This window comes from Phalacrocorax carbo, chromosome 3 (genome assembly GCF_963921805.1).
Source record: "Phalacrocorax carbo chromosome 3, bPhaCar2.1, whole genome shotgun sequence".
NCBI classification, from domain to species: domain Eukaryota; kingdom Metazoa; phylum Chordata; class Aves; order Suliformes; family Phalacrocoracidae; genus Phalacrocorax; species Phalacrocorax carbo.
In genome coordinates, this window is record NC_087515.1 from 69,294,177 (window position 1) to 69,310,399 (window position 16,223).

The 16,223-nt window shown below is 39.3% G+C and overlaps 1 protein-coding gene across 6 annotated transcripts in view; it reads left to right on the forward strand.

Moving 5' to 3' along the window:
• Window positions 1-16,223, forward strand: part of PTPRK (protein tyrosine phosphatase receptor type K) — a 414,239-nt gene that overhangs the window by 31,724 nt on the left and 366,292 nt on the right. The window lies entirely within an intron of this gene.

Consider the following 16,223-nt stretch of genomic DNA (forward strand, 5'->3'; position numbering starts at 1 on the left):
CCCTGTGTTACAGGGGAAACCTAAGGCAGGATGGGATAGAAGTTTAACTGTGCTAGGTACCTAAGGGTTTCTTGGTGGTCGTTTTGGTTTATGGTGTGGTTTTGTTGGTGGTTGGTTGGTGTCTGTGGTGTGGGGGAGAGTCCTATTAAACTTGTTTTGAAGTACGAAAATCATCTAGCAGCTTTTTTTTTAACTGTAATTTCCAAACGTCTTTCTCAGCAGCTTCTAAACATGAATCTTGCTGATGATTTCACAAGTAGCATCAACTACTTGGAAGTAGTTACTGTCCTTTTGAAAATTAGGAGACAACAGGAGAAGGAAACTGGGAGGGACAAATGCCTGGTGGCAATGCTTTGAAGAACATTGTGAGAGACGTAAGTTTAATTTAAATTGCAGTTTAATTGCTCAGTTGATAAGGGGCATTGACAACGTGTTGATAAAAAAGAAAACAAGGTTTCTTTACAGGGAGGTATGCAAAATTGCAAGTGGGGAAATTAGTTTAAAAAGAAGGGGGGAAAGCTGAATTCTAACGCTGACTCTGATTGTAATTACTTTAAAGAATTTAGTGAACTGGCTAAAAACGGGAGACGTGTTTAAGCCAGTAGAAAGAATTCTGTGGGTCAGAGATGGTCTTCTGAGTGCTCCTAGGCCCGATGAAACTTGGAGGGTAGAAGCAAAGACCACGAAGGCAAAACTGCCTGTGGAAAAGTTCTGCCAGTAAAATAAGTTTTATGCTGAGGGCTGTCATCAGCGGCTGCTTAACAAAAAGGAAGAATATGTATTTGAGACATGACTGGAAAATTGCTGAAAACTGTTTTGGAAGTATGTGTGGGGGAAGTGTACCGTAGACACTAGCTGGTTTCAGCGCTGGCTGCTGTAATCAAAATGAGCAATTTGTGAATCTTCCCCCCCCCCCCCCCCCCCCCTTGATGTTAGTAGTGACTGGTGTTTTCAAGTGTTACATCAAGAGTGGATTTTATCCAGCATATGCAGGAGGTCCTAGGATATAAATAGAACAAATGTGTGTTATTGAGACACAGAGCTGCATGCTAATAAGGGCAAGCTTGGACTTTGTAGGACCATTTTTGTGACTTCTGATGCGTCTATAGGGAGACACTACGCACACTCGTGCAGTGTTTTGAACCAATCGGGTCTGTGCAATAATACCTGTAAAGCATTACGCTGTTAGAGCCTGCCAGGATGTTTCAGTCCACAAATGCCTCATCAGCATTGTCTAGCAGAGCTCTGGTGCTTGGAGAAAAACAGGTTTTGTCTGAGAGCAATCATCATATAGTTAACAAGGAGGGTGCAGCTTAAACTCAGACCTTGAGGGTAGAGTCCACTGTAAAAGGATTTTCAAAGTTTGTCAGAAGATATGAGATAAAAAGATATCCTATTGATAGAGGCTTTCAGAGCAGTTAATCAAAAGAGGTAGTTACCATGAGGAGCAGCTGCTCATACGGAAGGCTTTCAAAGACAAATGAATAAGTAGAACTGCATGATGAAGGGTAGTGCTGCACTACCCTTTAGGCTGGGGAGGGTGGTTTTTTAACACGTTATTAACAGTCCATCTGGGGTCAGATAGTAGAGAAAAAGTGTTAAACCAAAGATGGCCTAGCTTAGCAATATTCACCATATTCACACACCATAGAGTTTGGAGACTTTGATGTGTATTGGCCAGGACTGATAGCTAGGTAGCTTTGCCCTGAAGGCATACTCCATAAAGTGCAAGGAGAAGAATGTTCAGCAGGATTTTGTTCTGATTTAAAATATCCTCAGAAGTGTTTTGATAGTGTGCTGGGAGTTTACTCCTCCCACAGGTTATCTTTGTGTATTCAGTGACTTCATTTTTTGGCATGAGATGAATAACAGAGAGGTGGGTTTTTTGGGATTGGGTGGTTTTGGTGTATTTTTTGGTTTTGTGTGGTTTTGTATGGTGTGGTGGGTTTTTTTAAGGTTATTATGGAAGGGCATGCCTTTTGCTCCCTGTAAACTGAGTTGCTGTAGTCTCTTATTATTAGTGAGATTAGTCTTAGTCTTACAACTGCATATGAGAAAGTTTTGTTTCCCATAAACCTGGAGAAAGTATGTAGTTAGTGGATTCACAAATCTGTATGTTTCGTAGCCTAGCAGTAAAGTGGGTGATTTTGAGGGGAACACTGAAAAGTGTCTAACTCCTGGGGGAAGATTTCACCACAGCTTTTGCCATGCTTGTGCTAGTCCGCTTGTAATCATCAGTGCTGTCTTCAAGGCTGCTGAAATCATGTTGCATAAATTTTAATGAGACCATAAATTAAATGGGGCAAAGTTATACCTGGAACCAGTTGTGGAGGCCCTGCACACCTGTGTCCTATCTCCTAGAAAATGAAGTTTACAATAGTTGTAGAGCACTGTTTTCCTGTGGTCCCTACAGCCGGGGAGAAGGCCTTGTCAGCCCCAAAGGAGTCATAGTTCAGTGTTATGTGTATACGTGAAACGTGATTACAGGTCTTTAACTGTAGGAGTTCAGCTGTGTGAAAACAATGAGAAGCAGCAATTTGTGGTGGTGTTTGGTGGTATCGATCAGAGGAGTGATGACTTGGCACCTTTGAGGAGAAAGGCCCAGAGCAGGATGGCGTGGTTCAATTCTAAAAGAGTTACCCTTAGTACGTTTGGTGTCAAAGTGTCCACTCGTCTGTCACTTCAACTACTCCTTCAGTGGAAAAAAACAAGTTCACTGTTTTTGAGAAAATGTTTTCAACATATCTAGAAAATTACTGCTACTAGGGTGACTCTGTAGGTTTAAGCCTTGGCTACCTAAAGTTGGCTTTCATTTTTGGGTTACCTACTGTTTTGTTTTGCATATATTGGGCAAATACTATACATTTAAGTTTGCAGTGCAGTCAGATGAACGACTCTATTTTGTGGTTGGTCGTGTTGTTTTTCTGTGGTTGCGACAGTGTGTGTGTTGGTTGAATGTCCTGCCTAGTTAGTTCTCTTAAAAAGAGAAGAAATTAATGGAATTAGGAGGGAAATGGTAGTCGCCTTCAGATAAAGTTTACCTTAGTCCATTTAGAAGAACTTATTTAAAATGCTTGTTGCATGTAGCAGAACATGTAAACAGACTGGATTACCAGGCCTGTTTCAACGGTGGCTGACAGCATGCCTCAATGTAAGAGTGAGTTCTTGAAATTCCTCTGCTAGTCACTGTGAAAATATGAAAACTTATGGTGCTTAGTAGCCAAGCAACGTAAAGTTGACATCCTGTTATTTGTACTTTGATCTAGTATATAAATCAGTTGACTGTAATAGGAAACGAAGTAAAGTGTTTTAAAGGCTTAATCCCAGAGAGACTATATATGTTCGAAAGACAATCTTTAAGGATTGTCAGCAATGTTTGTTTTTATCACCTGATAGAGGAAGCGGTGTAATAGCTGAAAATGGTGTGTATTTTCTGTGATCAGTTATGCCTCAGACCATGGAAATATCAAATGATGAGTGTTATTACTACTTTTGAAAGGGGCAAGTGATCTACTTGATTTTTTGAAACATGGTGAGCCTAAAATTTTTTTGAACTTGAACCAACAATTGTGAGTAGTTGACAATCTAATGCTTAGGAGAAACTTAGCTGTCTACAAAATAATGGAAAACAGGAGTGACTCTCTGTTTGCGGGAAATCAGAATGTCATATACTGCACCGTACAGAAAAACATGCTATAGAGCAGCAAACATTTGATTGTGAATTACAGGAGATGATTGCTTCTGTCAGTCTTGAGTACATGGAAATACAGAGGCGTGCTCCGATAAGCTGTATGTACCCTGCAATTGAAAGGCTCTTGTTAGATAGTCCAGCTATCAGTTACTTTGTGCATGGTAGGATACTCTTCCAATCATCGCTTTTAACCATCTTTTAAAACAATAAGTGAAGCGGGAATAACGGGTAGAAAAACCGAATTACTAAATACTACTTTTTATTATTACAGTGTACTAATGCTATGGACTCTTACGTGATCAGTTTATTATTTGTGTACTGCAACATGGTATACAAAGGCTACCTGTGTTACTGGAGAGGTGAAGCAGGTCATTAAATCACAAATATAATTGTTATGTCGTGTTATGTTTTCAAGGTAAAACAAAAAGGGGGGAGAGGGCTCATCAGTAAAATATAAAAAAATCATTTTTATATAACTGGTGTCATAGTTTGATTCTAGTATATAAAAAAAAAAACAAACTTACTGTGACCTTATTCAGTCACTTCCTCTGAACAATTTTTTTATTGAAGAGCTGAAGTCTGATATACCTCTAGATATGGATTTTTAGAGTGATATTGAGAGACTCACTAAGAAGTTCATGCAACCTTCAAAAATCTTGTCTTGAGAAATAGCTTTGTCTTCTGTATTCGAACACTAGTTCTTTAATTTGTCATGTCCTTTTCTACCCTGAATGCATCAAATATATTCGTGTAAATGCATTGAAACAGACTGCAACAACATGTTACCTAAAGAATAAAGCTTAGCTTTAAACTGTTGATTTAAATTGCATCTCTGAACAGATTTTTATCTTTAAAACAAAACAAAAACCCCAAACCTAAGCCCTATACGAATTGAAATGCCTCAATGGTATGTTTATTACTGTAGACTGTTCATCTTTACCATCCTCAGATATACAGATGGTAAGCTATGAAAAAAATGTTTCCTTGGTACTTCCATTTAGAAAAAAGACCATTTTTTCCCCCTCATGATTACACCCCCACCCCCAGTCACCCCATCACCAAATTGAGCTCCTAGCCATTATGTTAATGTGTAAAAGTAATTATTGTATGCAGATCTGTAGAGAGAATTCTGCCTGTGATGAAGCAGTGGATATTCTTCACCTGGGGAAGGCACCTGGAAAGAAACATGCTTTCAGATTCAAGTTCAAGTTTTGTATTCAAGTCAGCTTCAAATTGGGTTGAGGTTTTTAATCACTCTCTCCGAATTTTATTTAATTATGTTAATCAAGGAATAGCTGAAGAATAGCTAACTATTAAGCTATCCTAATGGCTATTCTATTAATGGCTAAGGGCTAACATAGCAGTTAGCTCTCTGATGTATTTTTTTCTTTTTTTAATTGCCAAACTGTCTTCCCCCCCCCCCCCCCCCTTTCTTCTCTTGCAGTGTATACAGCTAGTCCCACTGACTGTTTGAAGATGCTAACAGAGAGTAAAGCGTTTCCTACCAGTTACTCATAGCACTGATGTGGCGATATATTTGTTTTATGCAATGTGCTTCTAGCTATGTTTACTTTCCTCTATTTTTAGAGGTAGTGCTTAGAACATTTTAAATAAGCTTAGAACCAGATTTCTTCCTTCAACATTGTATAACTCAACCCTTTAAAATTAGCAGAATACTTTCCAACAGAATTGAAATACTCACGGTGATTGCCTGAGTGTGTAGATATATTTCTTCCCTTCTAACTACAAAATATTGGCTATAGGTCAAAAATAGATATGCTGTGTCTATGGTTCATGTGGAGAAAGCATAAACTGAGAAATGTTTTAAATGTCCTCTTGAATATTGAGTTTTCTTTTTGTATTTCTTATTCTTTTGTTAGCGTGTTGGTTAGTGAAACAAATTCCCTTTCTCTGCTCAAGCAGTTAGGATGGGCAGTCCACAATCTGGGTGGAGACAGGTGTGCTGAAGTCAGGCCACCTTCCTCACTATCTCTTCCTGGAGATGTCTATTCCCAGTGATTATGTTCCGGATTATTTTACTGTTCTGTACTTGCCTGTATGGGACTTGTGTTTTTCCCTTAATGAAAAGCATGAAAGAAGTTGTAGGGCTACAAAAGGAAAGATTTATGTTGTTTGTAAGCAGATCTCTCCTCTTTATAACAACAAACCCAATATAGGAAGTTCTGCGGGAGTAGGAAATTTACTGGGGACATGGTGGTACTGGTGGGGAAGGAGCCCAAAGCATGTCTTCTGTCCTTACTGTATAATAAAAACTTGTTAGCATGTACTGTGTGTTGCTGCCAGAAAGGAAGGGTTTTAAATTCTGTCCTGCTCATACGTGTAATTTCCCTGATGCCAGTGGAAGGATGCTTGTCTGAGGGCAGGGCCACCTTTTCAGGCGCAGTACCTGTTTGCTTGTTGGCTTCGCCAGAACTGAAGTGTATCTTGTATAGAGAAATGCAGCTTTAGTATAGATCGCTACAGGCTTGAATGCTTCTTGGTGGTGTTTTCCTTTTATTCAGATTTGGCAACTAATGCAATAGAAGACATGCTGGCAGATCACCTAATTGAGAGTTTTGTATTTGCTTGCTTAGAAAACTTTGCTGAAATAGGATATGCTTGACAGATTGGTTGCAGACCTCCTAGAGGGAGAGATGCCATTATCAGCAGTTTAAACGCCAAGTTGTAAGGGCGTACAGAATAGTTGTAAATAATGATACATTTTCATCACATCTCAGATTAATAAGCATTTAAGCAGTGATCTCACACAGAAACAAAAAATATATTGGCACTTTTCTGATAAAACAGGCAATTTAGTTATTCAGATCTGTAGTCATTGGTAGGTTTAACCTGTGTTATTTCCATTAGGGCATTTTGTGCTCAGGGTGAGTGGTGCAAACTGGGGATTGGAACTGGTGGATGTAGGGATTTTAATGGCTTTGTTCATGGTCTGCAAGCATGCAAAATATTGTCTAAATTTATCTGATTGCATTTCACTATGGTGACTTCAGGGAAATAGGGGAACTGTTTAAGGAAGACAAATATTCTGGGGAAAACACCTTTGGAGGCAGAACCTGCTGTCTGTGGAGGCTGCAGTTATTTCAGTTTTGCCATGTAGTTTCAAAGGAGGATTAGTACGGGATGTTTAGCTTGACAGCCAATTATTTGCTCTTGTGGGATTGCTAAGTAAAATTGACTAATTGTTAATGAGGCTACTTATTCTTGCCTGTACTTTACGGTTTCTTTGTAATAACTGTTACAAGAGGTTTGGGACATGCAATTTTCAGAACAAATACAGGTAAATAAGACCCTTGCTGTGTTGCTTGATGTTGTCAGACTCTTCAGAAGCTAGTTTTTCAGTCATCCTGGATATAAGACCTGGGTATAGAAAGTTACTTGATATAAACTTGTGACTTGTTTTCGGTAGACAAAAGCAACTAGACAAAACTAGTGTGAATTTCTGAGAAATTTGCTTTTCATGAAAACTTATTTTTATGATACAGTTAATGGGATATTGGGCTTTTCACTTTGAGATCACAACTGCTTTTGTGGTCCTGGTTCAGTAGTCCAAAAGTCATTTACACATGATATAGAAAACAAGATAATGCAAAATCCTGGATTGGTTAATCTAACTTCTGTGCAACTGCAGAAGAATGAAAGAATAAATACACAAAGAGAGGCTGAATCATCCTCTTTGTTTTAGAAGTAGTCTCTTCCCAGAAACTGTATTAGGGAGATTGCACATGGAGCTCTTGTCTCAGAGTTCCCATGTTGTTTTAGTTTTTAAGGAATAAATGAATGAATCTCACTGTCACTCTCAGGACTGTGAATATTAAATTACAATTAAAATGCTGCTTGCATAAACAAAACCATTTGGCTGCGAGTGGATTATGCAATGACCAGCCTTGTAATAAACTTCTGTCATAGATTAAATCAGTATTGTTTGAATACATATTAGATTTTTCATACACCACCTACCACGAACTATTAAGAACTGGTAGTTTTTTCCTTTGGAGTCTAGGAGGAGGAAACAATTAATGATTATGTGCTGTCAAAAAGTCCAAGGCAGAATGCAGTTATGAAACAGGCTTCTGTGTAGATATTTCAGGAGTGAAGACGAGCTAGTGTTGACTCACAGATAGCATAATTGACTCACACGTAGCATAATTTCCCTTTCTTTTTTCATTCCCTCAGGCCTCGCAAGATTGTTTTGTATCTTGAAACATGTTTAATTGAGCTATTAAAAAGTAATATCTTATGTTTAGGAGCTACAGTGGTATCATGGGATACCACCAATGAACCAAAATCAATGAGATCGGAGTCTAGCTCTAAATATTTAAAAACAACTTCTAAGAGCATCAATTTTATTCTTTCTTAATTGAGATTATTTAATATATAGAAGACCTTACTGGGCCAAAATGTTAGTTTGAGACTTTGCGGATAAATTTAGGCTCTTAGAATCACAGTTTTTCAAATTTTAAAGTATTCTGGCTGTTCACAGCTGAAGTATTACTTTGGCAAAAAAAAAAAGTTATTACAGGTGATTAGACCTTGTAAACTGAAGGTAGTGCTAGATTCAGTGTTCTTCATTGTGATTTCATTTTGGAGGAGTAAAAGGTCAATTCAGATAGAAATTCTGAATGTTTACATGCTTATTTAAAAAAAACAAACCTCAATGTGGGATGAGGTGATTGTGCCTTGATGCTGCATTTGATGTTTGACTGTTCTGGCAATTACTGCACGCAGGTGGGTTAGATTGTGTCTAATCTTTTTAAAGGTATGTGGTGATTTCTGTTTTGGAGAGGTGTGATTGCCCTGACTGGGTTTGCTTTCAGTATTTAGATATCAGGGAAGTGCAAGTCAACATTTGTTTTCTTTCTGTAGGTAGGCTTCAATTAAAGCAAGCCTTTCTACACATCTTTTGCTGTATGAAGGGCTGAGAGGTGCTGTAGTAGGAGAGGGTAGCATCTATCAAGCACTGTGTTCTGCGTATTTTTGGTAACTCATGTTGTGGATCAGAACAACTTGGACTGTGCTATGCTTTCCTCAGCTAAAAAGAAAATGAATAGTAAATTAAGTTGTTTTTTAATGTCCCTCCTTCTTAGCAGCACTTTGTTTCCAACTTCCCTGTGTAGCTAAAGGTACAGGTATTTGAACAAGTTGTCACAGGATAAGGTAGGGCATGAACTTCAAGCATGCCAATAACTGTAGCAGCTGTGGACTTGCTGTACGCTGTGGTACTTGTGGAAAGAACCTGGAGCTAAGTTATGTTGAAACAGGATTTAGTGATAGTCAAGGAATCAGGAACAAAAGCACTGGGAACTGTTTTCTTCCTTGTAATGTAGCACGAAGTTGAAGAGGAGCTACTGAGCAACAGCAGCAAGAGATGAGGGGGAGGCCTGGGACTGTACTTGCTGTGCCTGATTCTGCGTAGGGGTTAGTAGCAGTACCCCCAATTTATTTCTGTTGTGAAATGGAGGTTATTTGAAAACATGGGTTTAAAAACAGTTGGACACTTCCATAATCAAATATAAAATGGCATTGCCTTTGTGGTCTACCAAGGAAATGGTTTGCGAGAGAGGTCTGTAAGAGAGAAACTAACCTGGATAAGGCATCTTTAAAGTTCTTCAGGTTGCCTTGAAAATAGGGGGGAGAAGAATAGTGTGAGTTTGTGGTAGTTATACGTGTAGGATTATAAAATGGTGTCCATAGAAAGACTTATGGCTGTCCTCTTGCACCCAAAATATTCAGACACAGGGTGTTTTTTAGAACACAAGATTGTTTGTAAAACACAGTGAAAATTTTAAAGATCTGATCATTAACACAGGCTGTTACTAGATGCCTGTAATCTCTCCTTTATCTGATGAGTGGTCTTGGTAACTCCACAGGAGCTCTAATTTGTCATATGCAAGAAAATGTGAGGTGTGAAGAAAATATAGCCGTGATAGCAGAAGGGGACGGTGTGTAGCTTATAAAAAAATTAGTCTCATGAGCAACCTGTAATGTGTATGAAAAATTTGGCATTAGAAAGTCTGATGTAGGTACATCTGTAATGTAAATTCAGATTTATCAAAAGGTAACTTAAAGCAGCCTTGATATCTGGACAATATTTCATGTGAAGATTTGCTTTCAGAGTGTAGATTCACATATTTTTTGTCACGCTTGTGTTGTTTTACCACCAGTCTACTGGAAGATGATTTTGACTGTTTGCTTCTTGGAAGAGTCTATGCTGTGCTTAGCTGTGGTGATTTTTTTGTTTGTTTGTTTGTTTGGGTTTTTTTTTTAGTTGGTTTGTTTTTTTCCTCCCCTACTGACAGTTTAAACTTCAGAGTAGTTAATGGCAACTTTTTCTGGTTCTGTCATCCTCCCCTTCTCTAGTGGTTCCCAATCAATTTTATAATGCCTATGATAAGTCAGTGTCTCCTGCCTTGTCTTAGTTGACTCTTTACCAAAACTCCTGGCTAGTAGCTAGGCTGAATGTTGTTTTCCAGATATGAAAACATAATTGAATGTGCATTTGTATAATAGGTGTTTGAATTCTGCTAAGGACTTCTGAAATTTGGGAAGTGGTGTCCTGTGTTTTGCCTGGAACTCTACGGTTAATTATTGTACCTTTTGTGAAAGGAGCCTTCCTGAAAGACTTGGTGATGTGCTAGCAGACAGATATTGAGTGAAAATTTGCCATTGAAATGGTCAGAATTTTACTATATGTGCCAGATCTTGAAAAGCGTCAAGAATTTTACTGTTTTGTCTGCTGAGTGTATTTCTCTTATTTTCCATTTTCTGGTTTGTTGAGAGGCTTTCATACTTTACAGCATTCATGGACAGTTGAAATATTTAGTCTGTTTTCAAGAGTTTGGAGTTCTGTTTTAAATAATCTCAAATGTTAGTGGATACTTGCTTTCAAAATTAAAAAGTGCAAGATTAAGTGTTGTATCTGATAGAATGGCGCTATGTGCTGGGGAGGTAATGAAATACTAAAGAGGTCCTTAGCATTCTGTGTATACTTACTTAATCTGACTGTATGACTGCCAAATGTTTCAAGGGAGTCATCTTTCTGAAGCTTGACTTCTCTAGTGAGCTTTTGGGGTGAAGGAAATGGTCTATGTCATTAACCTTTGATGGTATGTATTACACTTGACTTAACAAGGCATTTAAGTTATTGACAATGCTTTTTAATGTCAAAGATGTGCGCCACCCAGAATCAAAACGCCTGTATTTGGGGATACAGATATGTTTCTTTGCAAGCTAGCACAAGAGTGGCAGTACGCAGAGCTATACTGTCTGTAGGAGCTTATGGAAATCCTGGAGGATGCACGGCAGCATTTTTCTACACTTGGTCAACAGGAGGTAAATAACAGTTAGAAGGAAGAGTGGTTTTATAGGCATAAAAAGCAGTGGTGGTAGTTTTCATGCTATGTGTAACAGACGGCGTTTAATTAGGTTGCAAGTTTGCAGTGGGGTTTTTGGCAGTTTGTTTCTCATCAAGCTATAAATCCCTTTCTTCATGTAAAACTAAAGCTAGTTTTGTTTGTGCTTTAATGAGCTTCAGTTTATGCAACAACAAAACTGCCTTCGTTCACTTATCTCTGAATGACAATGTTCTCGGAGGGGATAGGGGAAGAATTGTGTGTGGTGGCGTTTTGTGTTGTGGTGTTTTGTTGTTGGTTGTGGGGTTTTTTTTGTTTTGTTTGTTTTGGGGTTTTTTGATTACCAGTATTGGGATATCTGGTTTGTACCAAGTATATATTGGGGTACAGGAGTTCTGTGTGGACTGTTCACATCAGCAGATAGGCAGCTCATATGGGAAAGGCACATTGTGCAGGGACCTGCCTCTTAAGCAAACACCACTGTTATTTTACTAGTAAAATATAAATATTTTGTTCACATGTTAAGCATAAAGATATGTGTGTTAAATCAAGGTGAGAGAAGGTGATAGGCTGGTTAGTAGAATTTCTTTTATGTTATAGAATGCATTTGTTTTCGCAACATTTATTGCCTTTCCATTGGGGATCATCTGACACAGTTTTCAGGCTAACATTACCACAGCAACTTTGAAAAGGAAAAGCATCTACTGAATACTTCTTCAGAACTGATAAATACAGATTATGTACTTTCTATCCTACAATTTAAGTTAATGGATTACTTGGTTAATAAAGTTACCTAGTGACTTACCCTGGCCTTGCTGTTGACCGTGAGTGGGAAGGGAGCATGTTAAATGACAGCAGTCACTGCGAGATCCTCCTTTCTACAGGCTAGTTTTATGTTTGGTACTTTTCCATTAGCTGGAAGGGCAGATATGGCTGTCATAGCACTGAATGCTTGGCTCTACATTTTTATCTCCATGATAGGAAAGTGCCTCAGAGAATAGAAACAAGTACAGTGCTACATGAAGTGTGTCTTGCACAGTGTATCCCTGACCTGTCTGTCCCTGAATCTGAGCCAGCCCACTTGTCGGGTAGTTTCACTGAGCTGTGGCTGTATTAGGGTTTGTTCTGTATAGGCAAGGTTCGTGTAAGGCACTGCTAAATAGTGGGATGAATTCTGGATGGTTTTGGCCAAGTGTTTACCATTTCTCTACTTGCAAATGCCTAATTGAAGTGACTTACCACTTTTTTTTTTCCTTCTGAGTAGTTTTGTCACTAAAAAGGTCAGGAGAAATATAGCGATGAAAATGTTCCTAATTTCTGTATACAACCTTAAGAATAGCTGTGTGCTTTGTTTCTAAATTTGAAATGATATGCAAAGATACAAGTGCAATATTTCAGCAAAGAAAGCATATAATAGTTTTATTTTTGTCACTATCCCATCCACACCTCCGGATGTTCGCTTTCGATGGGACCTGAAGGCAGAGATATTGTCCGTAATTGAGCTCAATTCACCTTTCGCTTTTTTCCCTGCCTCAGTGTCCCAGCTTGTTCGCTGTGACCTGTGCCCTTGCTGTTCTATAGATGAATGTAAATATCCTCTTGAGCAATCTCTGCAAGGTGAAGTATTGTCTTATTTCTGACTCTCCCCTTTTCAGCCTCCACCATGCCTTATTTAAAAAACAAAACAACAAACCACCCACCCAACAACAACAACAAAAAACCACACCCAAACGGCCTGCCCGCCCCCCCCCCCCCCCCCCGCCCAATAAAACCCAAACAAAACCAAACACATAAAACAACCCTCCAGCCTGTGACAGCAGAAACAGGAATCTATAAATAACTGTTAATAAAGCTATCTGGCTGAGCAATGCAGAGTGATGTTAAATGTCTAAGGATTTTTCCTTTCACCTTTGGTATAATCTTAATGGTTATCAGTAGTAAGTATTTTATTCTGATAAAAACAATTCCTGAACTGGGGCATGTCTTTACAATAGGGGTTTTGTATCACTCCATTACAAATGGAGGAATGCTTCTAAGGGGAAAGATGGTAATAGGAGGGTAATAGAAAGAATCCTGGATGTGTTCGAAGTTAGGTACAAGTGTTTTAACTTCTAGAGCTGCAGAAGAAAATTATTACAAGTGGCAAGGATTCAGACAAGTATTTCCTTCTTGCTGAAGCTTTGCTGGCTGAAGAGGCAGCTGCATGTAGCTGCTTGTAACTGCTGCTGTGCAGAGGTGACTGCCCTCTCATGTCATCTGCCTCCCTTCTTCATGTGTTCAGTCTTCAGTCTGCTTGTCCAAATCAGCTGAGGAAATCGTTTCCTATACAATTTTATCTGAGAGATAGAGAGAGGTTAAATAACCTTATTGCCTGATGGGTCTGGGAGGGAGCAGGGAGTCATGGTCTCCAGCGGAAATATGCAAGCTCTTGAACCCAGGCTGTTGACATTGAGCAAGATAATTCAGGGCTTGGGCAAACTCCTGCACTGTCTGCCTGACTCTGCAGTGGTTTGCAATCCAAAGTTACTGTTTTATTTTAAGTTAGGACTAACTTAAATAAGGAATTCAAAGTGGCAATGTTTTTAAATGTTCTGGCTTATTTAGCGGAGCTGGGGGCTGAGGAAGGGTTGAGGGAAGGAGGAAAAAGAAAAGGGGTGTGTGTGTGTCTTGTGAAGACGTCTCCCAGCATGCCAGCATGAATTGTGCCTACTGGGTAGCATCTCCCACCTGGGGGAGAGCCAGCAGTTTGTGTGCTGTGTCTGGTCTTCGTGCACAGGAAAGGGCCAGAACATGTTGGCTTTGGAGAGGGTGAAGAGGTGCGGGAGGTGGCCTACTTTCCAAAATCCTGCTTTTTAATGCAAGGCTGTGTATCTTCCATTTACCAAGGAAGGCCCTAACTTGAGATTCAGCCATCTCTGCCCACTGTGGAGGACAGCTCACTTCGTATGATGAGCAGTGCAAACTTGCATAGACTTTGCCTCCTCCTCTGTGTGCATGCCCGTGATTGATGTTTTTCATTGCTGATCCTGACAACTGGCACTATTGTACTGAGGTGAGGTAGAGAGAAATTGTCAGATTGCTTAAATCCCTGTGAAGCCTGGCAGCAGAGCTGTAGTGGAGGAAGAGGGAATACAAATAACATGAAGCTGATTTCCCTCTGCCCTCCACACCATCCCCACCCCCGCCCCTTCCTTCTGCCTAGCCTGTGTCTTTGCGAATATGAGGGCAACACAAGGCAGTTCCATGTGGGAAAGTTAAGGAATTAATGTGCCATGTCTTAGTGTTACTGTACTGGGGCTAAACAGATGGTGTAATTAGCCTACAGCGGTGAAGAGCTATTTTTCTGATAAGTTAAAAGGAAGTAGTTGTGGGTGGTGGAAGAAGAGTCTCTTAAATTGGCAGGACTTACAATGTGTTTATACAAATGTATGAAGTATATGGGTATAATAGTTCCTTTCCAACTGCAGTAATTTTTTCTTTATATTTTTGTTTATTGAGTAGCTCATAAGGGAAAAATAGTCTGAATTATTTTTCAACACTTTTACCAAGGTCACCTGGAAGAGTGAAGGAATCAAAAGTAGACATTCCCTTTTCTTGGCTGATGGTGATCATGTTGCTTTGGAGCCATGGGGCAAGAAATCTCCGTTCCTTTAGTTTTTCCCACCATACATGCTGGGAGGCTGTCGGAGGATGGTAGGAAGTGTGGCCAGTCAAGAACAGATGTTCTGGGTTTTGAACTCATTCACTTTTCATCTCTGTTTCTGGCTCCCCCTTAACTTACTTTGGTTCAGATATTTTATAAAGGACAGGAGCAATTAAAAAAAAAAAAGTTGCAAGCAATAAATGCGATTCAATTTGGCTTGGACTGCTTGAAAAAGAAAACCTAAATGAAAACGGTGGAAAATTGAAGATGGCAACAAGAGGAGAGGAAAAAAGGGTTATATTGGGAGAAAACACTTATACAACTGGATCAAGGTTCAGTTTTTGTTTGTTGTTCCCAAGTCCTTTGAATCACGTTTGCTTCCTTGTGAAAATATACTAAACAGGTTGCTTGCTTTTCAAGGATAGCTGTTCATGTTTTCACTCTAAATCAGTAGTATCTGGTCTATGAGCAAGTTAATGATTCTGATTTTTGGATGATTTGGTTAAAAATGGCTTATCAGATATATTTTATAAAAGAGCTAGGAACAGTGAGTAGAAGATGGCAAAAGCAATTGCTTTGCGTTTTTTTTTCCCTAATATTTTTCTGTTCTTTTTTCCCAGGAAGCTGTTAAGCTTGGTACAGTGGTTTTATTTGCTTTTGCTGATAGACACTGCTTTCTGTTTTGCAGTGGTGGCTCCTGCCTCTCTTCAGAGGATTTAGTTTCTCCTGTTTACTCGCAGGATCTGTGTTCTCCTTTCTTCCCTTGAGAGTATATGAGATCTCTCAATATGTTGGGTTTCTTCTTTTTCACTAAAAAAAACCAACCCCAAACCCAAACAACCCTCCAATCTAAATTTAAGGCTTATTTCATAAGACTCCTTTTTGCATCCTCTTTCCTGGGAGATAAGGATGGGTGAGGAGGGTTGTGTTTAGGTGGTGGTCTGTATTAAAACTTAAAATACTGCTGTATTGCTTCAGGAATGTCCACTGGACATTCCCCCCTGCCCCCAGCTTGTACTCTAAATGACAACAGAGGATAGTCCTCAAAATGGTTTATAAACTTCCTCCTCCAAAGAATGTACCTGAATGTGTCCTTGCATGGAAGCAATCAAAAGGAGTGGGAATAAAAATAGCAAAGGAACGTAAACTGCTTTTATCCTCATCAATATTTAGCTGTAAATGAACACTATTAGGGCAACAGTTTATACAGATTTTTTTTTTTTGGGGGTATCTTTTTCTAAAAAGGTTAGGTAGCCTTTCTGTTAAAAGTGGTTGAGGAAATATGGTGCTAAAAGTGATTTCCAAAAAGCCATGGTAGGTTTTTGTTCCCACATCATGAACACCAGTCAGGTGTCCAGTGTGTGAGGCATGTGTCATAGCTTCTTTCGGGTCGACTACCAGCGTTACAGAGCTTCCAGCTTTCATAATTCCGTTTCCTCTTGCAGCTGTGGGCAGGTGCAGGTGGATGCAGCCTTTTGGCACCACTTGCTAAGCAAATTTCATCTAGTTCTGAGTGCTC